At 48.7% G+C, this 14,512-nt stretch overlaps 1 protein-coding gene and 1 long non-coding RNA gene across 4 annotated transcripts in view; one reads left to right on the top strand and one right to left on the bottom strand.

Annotated features, from left to right (window-relative positions):
- LOC119164969 (uncharacterized) overlaps positions 1 to 11,407 on the bottom strand; it is a 507,466-nt gene extending 496,059 nt beyond the window's left edge. For all 3 annotated transcript variants that reach the window (XM_075873424.1, XM_075873425.1, XM_075873426.1), the window contains exon 1: positions 10,672 to 11,407. The gene's annotated coding sequence lies outside the window, so the exon portion shown is untranslated. The remainder of the gene's footprint in view (positions 1 to 10,671) is intronic.
- Positions 11,408 to 11,521: 114 nt separating this feature from the next.
- LOC142771657 (uncharacterized) lies at positions 11,522 to 12,645 on the top strand. The gene is made up of 2 exons (XR_012886054.1): positions 11,522 to 11,650; positions 12,102 to 12,645. It is a non-coding gene; the product is annotated as an uncharacterized LOC142771657 (long non-coding RNA).
- The last annotated feature ends 1,867 nt before the right edge of the window (positions 12,646 to 14,512 follow it).

Here is a 14,512-nt window from a genome sequence, read left to right as displayed (position 1 = left end):
GCATCGTCGTATAAAGCGGGTATTCGCATCACGCAGCAGGAGTGGCTGTGCAGACGCAGGTGCTCGCTTACGTAGAACAGTGTGAGAAAAGCACAAGTGAGCCTGCAGGAATGCATCGGTGTCACGCCCCTATACAAACCGAAAGTTTACAGCGAGTTCTATAAGGTGCATCGCAGTCTCGTTTTATCTATACGTTACAAAACACGTGTACCTTACGAATGAAAAAAATTAAAAACATGCAGAGTTGGTGTCGATTGACCAATTAATGGGAGCAACGCGGTTCAGTGTGTTGCTCCGCGATGTCGATACCCGCCTCCCAAGCAGAAAAACAGACGGCGTGAGGAAAAAAAAAAAGTCGTCTGCTTGATCACAGCAGACGATGAAGCAGACGACGTCGAGAAAGTCCAAAACATGAGAATAAAATGCGAGGTACTTCCCCATTAGGGCTGTTCATCCGCGTTCTTTAATGAGACGAGAAACAAGAAATAGAAAGTAAATAAACTGCCTACAGCCCTTCCATTGCTGAAGGTAACGGTTCAGCATATATTCAAACCGGCACCGCGTATGCCAACCAGAACCCCGTACGTGTCGATTCACTGGACACGAACACTTGCCTTTGAGAGAGAGAGAGAGATTATTTTTTCATTCGTTGCACGCAGCCACCCTCCCTCGTGCGCGCGAGATTCAAAAGACGCTTTCAGCTAACTACTGGCACCTCGTATAAGCCACGTATCCGAGAAACAAAACGTGTTTACCGGCCACCGACATCACTATACGAAAGAAATATACCACCGCGCCACCTGGTACCGCGCGATGAATAAGCCGTGCACGTATATATATACCGTCGAACTAACTGCGCCTATTACAGGCAAACAGTCAAATACTCGTGCTAGGGAACAACAATCGCTACCTGCAACGCTGGCGTTTTTTTTTATTGTTTACAAATGCGAAATTTTACGGCGGAGCTGATTTTATGTCACGAAGCGCTGACAGACACCGGTCATCATGAACCGCTACTTGCTCTCTTCGTCTTCTGTTTCGTTCAGACAGCACGCCCAGAGCGAATTATGTCGGCGCCCGGCGAGTTCCCACTGACAAGGCGTACACAGTTAAAAAAAAAAAAGTGCCACTGGTATATGAGTAAACCCAAAATGCTCCCTGAAACACCTGGTTCGTATGAAAGATTCGGAAGATGAATGGCGCTCACATATTCACCATTCTGGCGCCCACGTCACCATCACAGCGCCCTTCACAAGTGAGAAGTCGCAGCTGCAGGTGTTCGTTCGAAAAGGTGCGATAAACATTCACGCCCCGCAAAATATCGGGGCGCAGTGGCTGCAGGTTTCATATAGGCCGCGAGAGCATTATAAGCCCAAAGTGAGCGAAGCGGACAACGCAGCGAGCGTTCCTCGACGGCAAAAAAAAAAAAAAAAGACTAAATGTGACCATGTTGTGTGACCACGTGAGAACGTTAAATTAACTTGCAAGGTTACATGACCAAGTGATATCATGTGACATGTCTGCTTTTAACGAGGCGACATGTGGCGACCAGGCATGTCCTGACTGCCCTCGCCACTTAGGAAAGCGTCAGCTGCCTTAATAAAGTTGTTTACTCTTACTACTGGCCCATTAGGCTAGACCTGCCGTTCTCTCACGTGGGTGCAGCCGGTTGGCACGGGGCATTTTCAGCGTCTGCATTACAGTTGTTCTCTCTCTCTCTCTCTCTCTCTCTCTCTCTCTCTCTCTCTCTCTCTCTCTCTCTCTCTCTCTATCTATCTATCTATCTATCTATCTATCTATCTATCTATCTATCTATCTCGTGTGACATAGTCACATTGGATTGCTTTTATTCGGCCTTCCAAAACCTTTCGACAGCGCGTGACTGGAATTGTCTCCCTGCAAACATTGTAAACGCAGGGACTCGAGATCAGTTTTCTGCAATTGTGTCCGAATATTTTCAACAATAGGGCGTATATCACTGTGTAGCTGTATTCTATCGTTCCGTTGACTGCTTGCTGGATGTTGATGTATTGTTACCACTCCCGTCTCGGTCCTGATGAGGACCGACAGTATCTGTAAATAAATAAAATAAATAAAAACACAGATCTCTGTGCCGAGAGCCGCTCCCACGTGGGGGACTGAGATGCCGAGCTCCTCAGCCGCCTCGCGGGCTTGGTGGACAGCCCAGAGCTGATCTGCCAAAAACGAGCTGCTGATTGCCGCCTCCCATCTGGCAGAGAGACGACGGCGCGGGAAGTGTAGGTTGCAAGGTCACCTAACCAAGTCATAACGTCATGCGACGCAGTTATCAGACTACGCAAGAACTGTAAGCTTGAAGGTCACATGACCAATGGCTAACGTCATGTGACAACGGCACGTGACGTCAAAAAACAGCTGTTTTAGGCTGGTTCTCGTAGTCCGTGGGTTCGGACGGACGGACAAACCACGTACAGATGAACGCGCGGACGAACCACGGGTGACCGGACGGACGGACAGACAACGGGTGTACGGACGGACGAACCACAGGTGGACGGACAAACCACGTGTACATGGATGCACGGTTGAACCACGGGTGGATGGACGGACGAACGGAACATCCGTTCCTAAGCCCTTGCTGACGCGCTGTCCCCTAAAGGTCGCAGACCACCATTCTAATTCAAGATTTCAATCAATCAAACCAGCGAGTTGCTTGCTATATATTCTAGAACCTCCAGCAACCCTTCCCACACAGCTCTTTGCGTTCACACACAGTGGCCAAACAACGGGCACTTCTGCAGCCTCTGTGTTTGCTTCCGCAGCGCCGCGAAGTTCAATAAACAACCTCGCGGCGAGTGTTCGGAAATACAAAATCGCTGCTTCGGTATGTCACCGCCAAAAAGAGCGCGGGTGCACAGCCCGCGCGAAGAAGATCGTCGAGAATGGCAATAAACCGGAATTCACTGCGTGGCATACACGTTGGGCCTTATTTTTCATCTTTCCGTGCCGCTCGCCAGCGGAAATACGAGTGCCTCGACGGCACCGTATCCGTGGCACAGTGTATCGCGATTATGCAGACTCTGACTTGGCTTGAACTGTATGGATCTTAAGTGTAAGCGCTGGCGAGCGCTTCCTCCGCGCTAAGGTTATAAGTGACTTTTGAAAGGGGAAAAAGGAAGAAATAAGCGCAGTTCCGTTACTGCCTCTTTCTCAATGGAGGACACCTCCACACTTCTGCGCAGGGGATGGGAGTAAGGAGGGATTAAAAGGGATAGAGAGGAATTAAAGGTATAGAGATGGACAGAGGAGCAGGAAGAGAGAGAGGCGCAGGGACAGCCACACATACGGAAGTAAGGAGAAGATAGGAAAGACGGACACGGTCGCAAAAGTCCGAGAACGGGGCACCACTGAGCGAGAGCTCTTGTCGGCGGCAGGAGATGGCGTAGGGCGAGCCAGTCGGCCAGAGCTGCGCTGTCGTCGGAGATCGCGGGGGCACAACCGGTCCGCACGAAAACTAGCGAGCGAGACCAGCATATGTGCGCGCACTGACATATAGCTATTCGCACATTTCGTTTAGAATATTAAGGGGAGAAAAAAAGATTCGGCGTTCTAGGACGACAATGTGCTTGCTCAGTGTTCGTATAAGAGCATCGCATGTTGTTGTCCTCACCGCTCAACTCAAAGTTTGACGCCATTCCTTAATTCAAAGGTTTTCCGAAAAAAAAAAAGGTTCATTTTGGTAATGGCAAAGCCAACAGCTGCCAAGAAAGCGTCCGTAAAACTTTTTTTTAGTATTTCATTCGTCTTCCTAACGGCTCAGTAATCAAGCCTGAGTAATAACAACACAGTCAGCAAAGTAGCAGCTCAAAGCAACAAAAAAAACAACAATAAAGACCAAGCAAGGAGGTCGTCGAATAATTTAAGTAAAAGACGGGAAACAGCTCGCAAGTAAATGAAAAAAAGCTTTTTGTATTTATTTACTTTCAGAGAGTTCTGAGGAAGTGTATCTGAAATGCCCCTGAATGCCATGTCATACTGTATGCAAGTGTTTTCATGAAAATGATGAACCCGAAAGATATCGTTCGGATTGAATCGTACAACTTTCGAACGCTAATGTCAGTCAAATGTCACGCGTCTCAAAACGAGTTATGAAAGACGGGCAATTGTTCGAAGGGCTGGTTCGTTTGTTAGACAGGAACAATGAAACCTACTGACATTTAAGGTATAGGGAAAGTATAAGGGACTCATTGGTTGTTCCTAACTGCGTGATCATTATGACCTAAATTGAACTGAATTGAAGTCGACGAACAAATTAACAATTGCCTAGCTCTGTCATGCCAGCATATACGTAGCGTGAGCTACGGGCGGACGAACCACAGATGGACGGACGAACCACGTACGTATGGACGCACGGACGAACCACGGGTGGATGAATATACAATATACGGAAGGACGAACAACGCGTAGACGCAGGGACGGACGAACCATGTGCAGATGGACGCACGGACAAACCACGGGTGAACGGACGGACGGACAACGGGTGTACGGACGAACCACGTGTGGATGGACGCACAGTCGAACCACTGGTGGACGGACGAACGGACAATGTATGTACAGATGAACGAACCACGGTTATGCGGATGAGGCACGAATGAATGGACGCACGGACGAACCACGGGTGGACGGACGGACATAACCACGGATGGATGAACGGTCGGACAACCAACGGATGGATGAACCGACCAACGAACCGTGGGCGAATGAACCGCGGACGGACGAAATGCGGATGGACGGACGGACTAATTAGTGAGAGATTTCGCTCGCGCGAGTCAAGCCAACACCTCCTAAAAATTCTAGGAAGTGTTGCTCCGGCGCGCCAGCTGTGCGCAGTGTGACGTCACTGCCCCTCGCGCATGCGCAGGACTGCTCACCGTAAGCCACGCGAAAACTGCCGAACCTCGGCCAGTGTAGCTTACGCCGCAAAAGCGCACTTTCCTTCGGTGGGATCCGAACCCACGACCTCAATTCGAATGTTGTGGCTCCGGATTCCACAGGCGGTAGAGGTGCTTTTTTTTTCTACCGGTTCAATTCCTTTCAATTTAGTTCACAATTATTACACCACACTCAAGAATAGCAAATAGTGTCCCCTTAACTTCTCTTGCCTTAAATATCAGTAGGTTTCGTTGATCCAGAATTGTTTACACAAAAACACTTTTTTTTTTCCTATATGCGACTACCCGTCTCACTAACGCACCTTCTACCGCGATTTGTGAAGAGCGGGATCCGGCAAACTGTCGTGTTTACTCGCTCGCATTGTACGCTGGGTCGCGTTTGCAATGCTATATAATGTTGCAAATGTTGCCACTAGTTTATTACGACGAGCTAAATTTTGGCCATATAAAAATCAATCAAGGTATTGATTGATTGATCGGGTGACTATCAATGAATATATCGGCTCATGGTCAATGAATCTATCTATCTATCTATCTATCTATCTATCTATCTATCTATCTACCTACCTATCTATCTATCTATCTATCTATCTATCTATCTATCTATCTATATATCTATCTGTCTGTCTCTGTCTGTCTGTGTCTATCTATCTATCTATCTATCTATCTATTTATCTATCTATCTATCTATCTATCTATCTATCTATCTATCTTTGGTCAAACCTTAGCCCAGGCTAGTCAACATCTGGGAAAATTGCGAATAATTTAACCAATGTTGTATAGATCTATCTCATTTGGGGACACTGGCAATAACGAGTGCTCAAAGAATCTGTTTATGAATATGATCGATCGACCAATCTATTGATTGATTGTCCTGCTTCACTTCTCTGTGGGCACATTAAGTTAACCGTGCCCGGAGGAAAGCAACGTCTGCAAGCACCACATTCGCCGTTTTCAAGCTCTCCTACAACTCATTCCTACAGCAAGAACTTTTGCAAGGGGCCCGATACGTCATAATATATCTTTTTTTTTTCTTTTCAATTAGCGATGTACCGACTACGTGCCCCTTAGGCATCTGCGCACTCTTCTGATGCTCCTGCTGATGAAGATCAATCATACCTGCACGCTTTGAAATGGGTGCGCCTTTACCCCCCCCCCCTCTCCCAACCCCAGTCGTTGCACAATTCACATTGCGTAACGGCTGGTGCAATTCTACGCGCCGTGATAGCGACATCATGCAAACCCATCAGCCCCGCATTAATGCACGCGTTAACCCCTCGCACTGCATGCAGCCCGTACAGCGTTTTCTTTTCCTGAACAGTTTCACGGCCGTCCGTTTCAAGGCCGATCCACCGTGGTGGGTTGCGCTAGGACTTCACGGAACAACCAACCAAACACAAGTTTTAAGCACTGCCGGACACTGTGGTAGAAAGACGCAAAGAGCCACGCACTAATCCCGGTTCGGACCCGTTGAACTTGGTTTATTTTTTTGCATCCGTAGTGTTGTTTTTTTTTTTTTTTTCGCTGCCGATCAACTGAACCGACGCCCGAACTTCCGCTATCCGCATCCTCTCACACTGACCAGCAGATTCACAAGTCCCGGGCCACTACAGCACCCAAAGACCTTAAAAGAGTGAGAGACCCTACAGTGTTCAGAGGACCCGGTTGCACGGTTCCCGGCTGTCGACCGGGCTGCTATAGCGTCACAGACCACCACCACATAAGCATTTGAGAGCAAACTGATCGTGCGGTGGTCTGGAAGTCTGCGTTTTTTATAGCGACAGCGCCGTATTCTTACTGTAAGCACCGGATATACATACTCACCAAGAAAACGAAAATACATTATTTATTTATTTATTTATTTATTTAGTATACCTCAAAGGCCCCAGTCGCGGTATTACATGAGGGATGGGCATAATTAGCAACATATTAACGATTCGATCACGGTTTTGAATACATGTGGGTCGGAGTGGTGCATGGCGAAGGCAGGCAAGTTGTTCCAGTCGCGGGCGGTTGCAACAAAAAAAGGAGCGAAGGTGGGCAGTAGTTTGTGCTTGCGGTGGATAAACGGCTCGGGGATGGTTTGTACGGCTGGATAATCGATAAGCAGGCAAGATGGCTGGAACGTTGAAAGGAGCGTGATAAAATTTGTGAAAAAGACAGAGCCGAGATATATGACGACGTGATTCTAGGTTGTTGAGGTGGCCACGAGTTTTAAGTTCGGAAACGCTGGAATGATAAGAGTACACGGAGTAGATGAACCGGGCTGCGCGATTTTGTACAGATTCGAGAAGGTTAGATAGATTAGATTGATGAGGGTCCCAAACCGAGCATGCGTACTACAATTTAGGGCGAACAAATGTGGTGTAAGCCAACAACTTCACTATTGTAATAGACGCTAATTTATTGTTTCCCTGATACTGTGGACGATTCGGTAAAGAACGACAACCTTTTTTACCAGTCCCGCTAACTCCTAATTAAAGACGTTTTACAGTATTAGATACGTTATGTGGGAGGAACAGTTCGCAAGTTCTGACCCGGATGTAGGGTTCGCGCCCCTGGGTAACGTCAGGCAGGCGGAAGTAGCCAGTGGTGCCCTGGACTTGGGGCCTTACACAGTAAAGCAGAAGTTACGACCCCCCAGGGGGTGGTACTATCCACATAGGCCAGGGGGTGGCGCTCCAAACTCCCCTATCCGAAATTGTATTTGGAGGCGAAGCTCCTTAAGCCGTGGGTCGTCGGTGTATGTAGTAGTAGTACTACTAGGTAGCCACCTCTCATTTAGTCCTTGGAATGTCCGCTGGATGGCGGTGCTTGTATATGATGAATATATGATGAAAAGACGCGAGTTGGCGGTACTTGGAGTGTTCACTAGACGGACGAAGAGATAGACGGACGGACGGACGATTTTGCGCCATGCGTGCATACGCAAAATTACCAATTGTCTGTCCAGCCCCCACTTTGACTCTTGGGACAAAACATTTTTCGCCCCCCCCCCCTCCCAATAAAATTCTGCATACAACACTGGCGTTACGCATCGAGCTCCTGAGAAATTTCGTCCCAAACTCTTACGACTAATGTTCTGTCAAGTTTCCTAGCGCGACATGACGATTGTGTGAAATCTCCGAGGCGTTTTCACACACTGGCGAGGCCATGTGCATAAGCGTACCCATGGTTCCCGATCAGAGGGGCGCAGCACTAACTATCCCGACTAAGTCAATGTCATTAGTCAACGTATGGAGTAGATTTTGCGCCCCCCTCCCCTCTCAGGCACCCGGGAGGAGGGGGGGGGGGTCGAAACTTCTGCTCTTCCCTCAGGCGCACGCTTATGGTTCTGCTGGAGAATAGCTGACTGCCGGATACTTGGGTTAGATTCCAATTCGAGTCTCAGTATTCCCGAAAGTCATGTGCTTCTTTGAACAGCGCGCCTCGTCTCTAGCCCCAAAACTTCAATGTGATTTTTGAGGTGCACGCCGAGGTGGAGGGCTCCGAAATTTTACGCCGCCTGGGGTTACTGAACGAGCCCCTAAATATATGTAGCCTCCGGCATTTCACTTCCGTCTAAATGCGACCACAGCGATCGAATCCCTGCGCTCGATCATCTAGATTTGTGCGGAAATACGTTGTACAGCATTTCCCAAGGCACGTGGGATCTGTCAAATTTTTCGCTCCGTGCTACCGAGACAGCCTCTTTTTTTTTTTTTTTTCTTCCGTCTTAATTCCGCTAACAACATGCTCAAAACTCTCGCTTCGTTTCGCGCAGCTATTTGGAAGAAGCGCGCACCCACCAAGCCACGCGCAACAACACGCGCAAGCAGCGCGTACCGCATAAGCGAATAAGCGGCAGATAAGCCCAGCCAACTTACGGGTGCACACACACAAACACACGTCATGCGTGTTTGTGTTGGCACCGCCCTTATCGCATGCTAGCTACCTGTCGCGCGACGCTGACGCAAAAAAAAAGAGAGAGAGAGAAAAGAGAGAGAGAAGCAGGGAAGAAGTTGGCGCGAACGACCGTCCGCCGCCTTAAAAGTTGAATGCACCTCTCTCCCTTCTGGTATTTTTTTATCCCTTCGATACGCGCACATGTGTCTCCTCTTTTATGTGCCCGTGTAGAATACAGCACTGTTCATACTTCACCATGCAAAACCAACTAGCCCCTAGCTTCCGCTTTGCACAAGGAACGGGGAAACGACACTGCATGACCCCACCGCCCCCTGCAAAGCGCCCCATATCCAACGCCCCGTTAATTACTGTACTGCCTTAGCCAAAGCGATAGCGTGTAACCGGAATTGATACGTTATGCAAAAAACAACGTTTAAACGCAGTGTTCCCGGACTCTTAGTCGGCCTCGACTGCTGACACAAAGGTCGCGGGATCGAATCCTTGCATTTCGCTTTAGGCCCAGTGCTAGAAGCCTGTGCGATGTCATAGCGCGTTAGACACCAAATGATATAAATTCGCAAAGCCCTCCGCCGCGGTGTCCTTACCCTTCGAGCCATCGAGGTGTTGTCACATAAAACCCCTACAATCATTATCCTATCTCTTGCTTACCAAAAGTGCGCAGGCACTGCGAAAGCCACGGGTCCCCAAACGAGCACGCCGCGTCGTAAAGGGTTATCGTACGCGACGGAATGTGAAGCAACGAATCAACATCGATTAAATAAAAAAACAAAACAAAGCGATTACTAGGAGGGTCGATGACAAACTCACTTGGATTAACGAAAACAGCATACCCAAATCGACAGGCTGCGAAAAAAGAGGGACAGGTTGAAAGAGAAAATTGAGCGGCGTAATGGCCACGCGTGCACACACGGGTCAAGAAAGAAAGAAGCGTAAAATAGAAGGAAAAAAGAAGGCGATACTCGAGGAAGGGAGTGGGGGGGGGGGGGGGGGGGAGGCTGCGAACGGTATAGTAGCGACGACTCCGGAACCAAAACAAACGCCATCGCGCGCGCTTTCCGATATTCGTGCCCGTGTGGAAAGAAAACATCAGAACCCTCTCCCGTTCTCCTTCTATTTATTTCCCTTGCGGAAGAGACTATGCGAACCAAGTAGTAAGTAACCGCTAGATAACCGAAACCGGCAATCGTCACCGCATTCGTTCGCACGGAGAATTCGCAGGTAACGAACTGTTGTAAAGAAAGGGGACTAAAAATAATGCGAATGAATAAGCCGGCGTGTAGCAAAGTTTTAAAAAGAGAGAGAAAGAGATTTAAACGTGAGGGAGAGAGAGTGTGGGTACATTGCAAGAGCGAAGGCGTACTACGTACAATTACGGTTAGCCGAGTACTCGCCGGCAAACACCACCACGCACAACGACTACAGAAATGAAAGGGGAAAAAAAAAAATTCACCCTCGACGCAAAGCTTGCCGATCGTGCATTTGTCGCCATTTCGACGGCACAAAGAAGCGCATAGCCACGCCGCCGAAATGTCGAGCCCGCGCTGTGTTGTAAGCTGCGCCTCGTATGTCAAAATAAGGCAGGCCCGAAAAACCGGCCGCCCGCTCGCTCTACAACCGTTTGATCTTTCGCTCGCCACCAGCCTCAAACGCTCAAGCTCCTTCATCAAAGTCCACGGTGTGAACGAACTTTTTTTTTTTTTCAGGAAAGGAAGAGAAAAAGCTTTCTAACTGCGTGAATATATCGGCACTACACAGCACCGCACGAGGATGAATCCGTGAATCGTGCGCAATTAAATACCCGAAAACGCGACACCTAGCAGTGGCTTTCCGTTCTTACCTTTATTTTTCGGTGTCCCTGGCCAGTCGGCCTTGTGTTGTTGTTTTGCTAGCCGCTCTCACCTCTCGCCTCTCCTCGGTCTCCGATGTCTCAAAACACTTCACTAGCCGTTCCTGCGGTTCGCAAGCAGCTGGTCTAAGTAGCGGTACCCGTTGGTTTTTCTTCTCACTAAACGGACGAGAACATCCCCCCTCACTCACTCAAATGCACAGCGACGCCGCCGAAGAAGTCAGCGCGACACAGTCGCTGGGATTCCGCATTCCGGGGCACCAGCCGTCGAAGCACACATTCGTTGGTTTCGGGGCACACACACACACCAACACACGCGAAACCACGGACACACTCTTTCGAGCAGTAGTAGCGGCACTTTTTTTTATGCAGCGTGCACACTGCGAAGCCGCAACCTGCTAAAACTAAACCACACGCGCACCAACACACCACACGGGCAAACGAAACAGCCAGCGGCCAGTGAGATGGCCAGCCCGGATTTTTCTTTGACGCTCCTCTCCGGCGCGGGCTGCTACCGTCGGCGAGGACCGAGCGAGCGACGCGACGCGCCTCCCTCACCTCCGTCCCGCACGCGAGAGGCGCTGCTGTCGCAACAAAAAAACAGGAAGTGACGCTTTGTCCAGTGCTTCCTGTTGTTTGACTGTGTCGCCATCTAAAATCAGTGCGTGCAACCAAACCTAAAACTACTTTCGGTTTCGAAACTGTCCGGGTCTCGTGATCTGTTCCCGCATTCTGGAGATGACTCAACCTCTCTCTACCATAGCCTCCTTTATTTTCTGTGCCCGCGCAGTCAGTCCGCCGGGCCCGTTCGGCCGCCTCCCGCATCCTCCTCTCTTTTTGCGTCTGCTGTACGCCAGGGGCGCTCGCATCCCAGAATCGAATCGGCGCATTCAGCCGCGGCGACGCATCTCCAGGAAACCTTTGTTCGTGTCGCATACGTTTGCAACACCAATTATTTACGACCAAAACGGTACGTAGTACTTTCAGCAAGTATAATTGTAACTGTTGCTTCATTGTGTTGCGTGAGCAGATCACACGCGGCATTAACTGAGTGCGTATAAACAAACAACGTCGTTTGTACCCCGCGTTTGCAGGGCCGTTGTCAAGCGCGGCTATCATTTTTCGCGCTTCTTTCTGGCAATACTTTTCCGCGCACCTATCTTCGCAGCGTAGTACTTTCAGCAAGTGTGATATTTAACTGTTGCTTCATCGTGTTGCGTGAACAGATGACACGCGGCAATAAGTGAGTGCGTGTAAACAAACAACGTCGTTTGCACCTCGTGTTTGCAGGGCCGGTTTCATGCGTTGCTGTCATTTTTCGCGCTTCTTTCTCGTGAGGCTTTTCCGCGCACCTATCAGCGAATTTCGCTAAGTAATCAGGAATGTTAGTTTACGGTTTCTCTCGTTTCTGTCTCGTGCAGCGGCCTACGCACACAAGTCTCCGTGGTTCATTCGGCTGTGATGACCCGCGTCAGGTGCGATGGCGTACTGTTGCGTGCCCGGTTGCAAGTCTTCAAGCAAAAAGAAGGAAGTAGGAATTTCATTCCACGAAATTCCAAGCGACGAGGAGTTGCGGCAAAAGTGGATAAAAGTCATTTCACGAGACAATTGGACGCCGAACACCACTTCCTGCTACTCAACCGTGTGCAGTCGTCATTTCGCTGCTTCTGATTTTAAGCAAGTATGTAAAACACGAAGGCTTATGAAAGGTGTGGTGCCTAGCGTATTCGAAGAATATCCGTGCTACTTGCAGCCTTCGACAAAAGCCCCGAAAAGTGACGCGGCGATCAGAAAAAAAAAATTGTGATTGCTAAAATTGTGATTGCTGCTTGTGAACAGTGTCAACGAGGGTACTAAAGCTCGTCAGACTGTGTGCGTGTGAGGAACGTTTCGATCGACGCCCTCTTGTTCGTTTCCGCAGGTTGCGAATGAATTAATACGCAATAAACAAGTTTCTCTACCGTTTCCTTGAAGGTATGGTGTTGTGTTCAATGTGCTATCTTGCGTACTTATTCTTTCTCTCTTGCATATGTTCTCTCCTAAATATTTAAGTGGCACACGGGAGTGGTATCACACTTTTGTTTTTTAAGCTTGCCGCGCTTACAAACGCGCAACGAAGGACCCACCCGTCAGTGCCGGCGGTAGCACCGGAGTCAGTAGGTCCGTTCGATTCACCTGCACCGGTCGGAACCAATTCACGGCTGTGCACGCGAAGTTCAGAAATTGTGCAGCGTGAGTTCAGCGGTGCAGGCACAGCACGACACCCGAAACGAATGACGATGGGCCGACAAGGTGCAGGCCTTATTTCTTTTCGCTTAATTTACACCGTTCAGCAAACACTGACCGATGGCAAATCGAACATGCGGACAGTTTATGAGGCGCAAACATCTTGGCAAAACACACCGCATTTGTAGAGGCGGGTACGGCGCCTAAGCCACCTACGTCTAAGTGCTGCGTCGTCTGCTCAGCTGCACGCGCGCCTGCACCAAGCCGGCACCGTCAGCGAAGGAGGTGCAGGAAAATCATGAACCGGTGCTGCACCTATCCTGCACCTTTCGAAACGAATGGCAGGGTTCAGCGGTCGTCATTGCTGCACCACTGAAACGAATGGCAAGGTGCAGCACCTTGTGAACTGGTTCACGTGGTGCAGGCGAATCGAACAGACCTAGTGAACAGGCTCTGCCGGTTCTGGGAAGGCAGCGCCGCCTGGTGGTGATTGCGGGAACTCAGCCCGACGGTCGGCTCTCTTTGATCCCGGCGGCAAAGCGCAGGCACAGAAAATAAAGGAGGCTATGCTCTCTACACAGAAGAAGATGCAATTCAGTTTTACAGACGGCAGAACAACCACGTGCTCACAAAATAAATACTTGGCATACGAGATATTGGCACAGCGCAAGAAAACAAATATATTTACGGTGTAACTACTAGTTTTCTTGCTCTGTGCAAATATGTGGATTCCAAACCACGGTGTGAGAATAAGTTTTCCATAGATACAGAAAATATACAGACTCTAGAGGAGAAGCCACAGAGTTAATACACTGACTCTAGAGGAAAATCTGGGCCAGAAAAGCCATAGCCACCGAAGCGCGCATATGGAACCAAGTGTTAGTACATCAACTCTATAATTCCAAATCACCAGCTAGCCCAAGCATCCGTCTTATCCAGTTACTTGACATACACAGCGCTTAAAAAATAAAAATAAAAGGGGAAACAAAATATCATTCGGTATGTGTTGCATGAGCATTATAACAAGCACTCTCTGTTGTCATCGTTTAGTTTGTTAGGTTCTCACTTGTACTGTTGCAAAACACAGAAACGTGAGATGATCGTGATGACTGATTTAACACGCTGTCCTTGAGAACTCTCATTTTACCTGTATGTAAATTATTTGTATATGTATTTGGTCAATCACTGTTATTTTCTTCTACATATCCTTTAAGGTCCGTTATCTAATGATGGAGACACCAAAACGCTTCGCAAGACTGATCAAAACGGTCCGAAACGCACACCCATGTGACTGGTATCCCGAGTCACGGACTCACAGTTGCTGATCCCAAAGCTTATGCTTTGTGACGTGCAAAAAATACAGGTGTTCTGTGCGCGTACCGAATTGAAGGAATAGAGTGCAATTAAGAGCTGTTTTTTTTTATTATTTATAAGACACAATATTAATTTGATCTAACAGAAAATCATGCCAAAAAGAGAAGCCATATGTCATAGACGTCGTACTAGAAATACTGTTTTCTTTCATATAAGTCGTGAAATTCCGTTCCGAAACCCTCACACACACACCAACCAATCTTGCAAAGTTAGCAGCATAGAGTTAATATAC

The sequence above is a fragment of the Rhipicephalus microplus genome, chromosome 9 (assembly GCF_043290135.1).
Source record: "Rhipicephalus microplus isolate Deutch F79 chromosome 9, USDA_Rmic, whole genome shotgun sequence".
NCBI classification, from domain to species: domain Eukaryota; kingdom Metazoa; phylum Arthropoda; class Arachnida; order Ixodida; family Ixodidae; genus Rhipicephalus; species Rhipicephalus microplus.
Note: the sequence above shows the minus strand (reverse complement) of the source record. Positions and strands in the feature narration are given on the sequence as shown.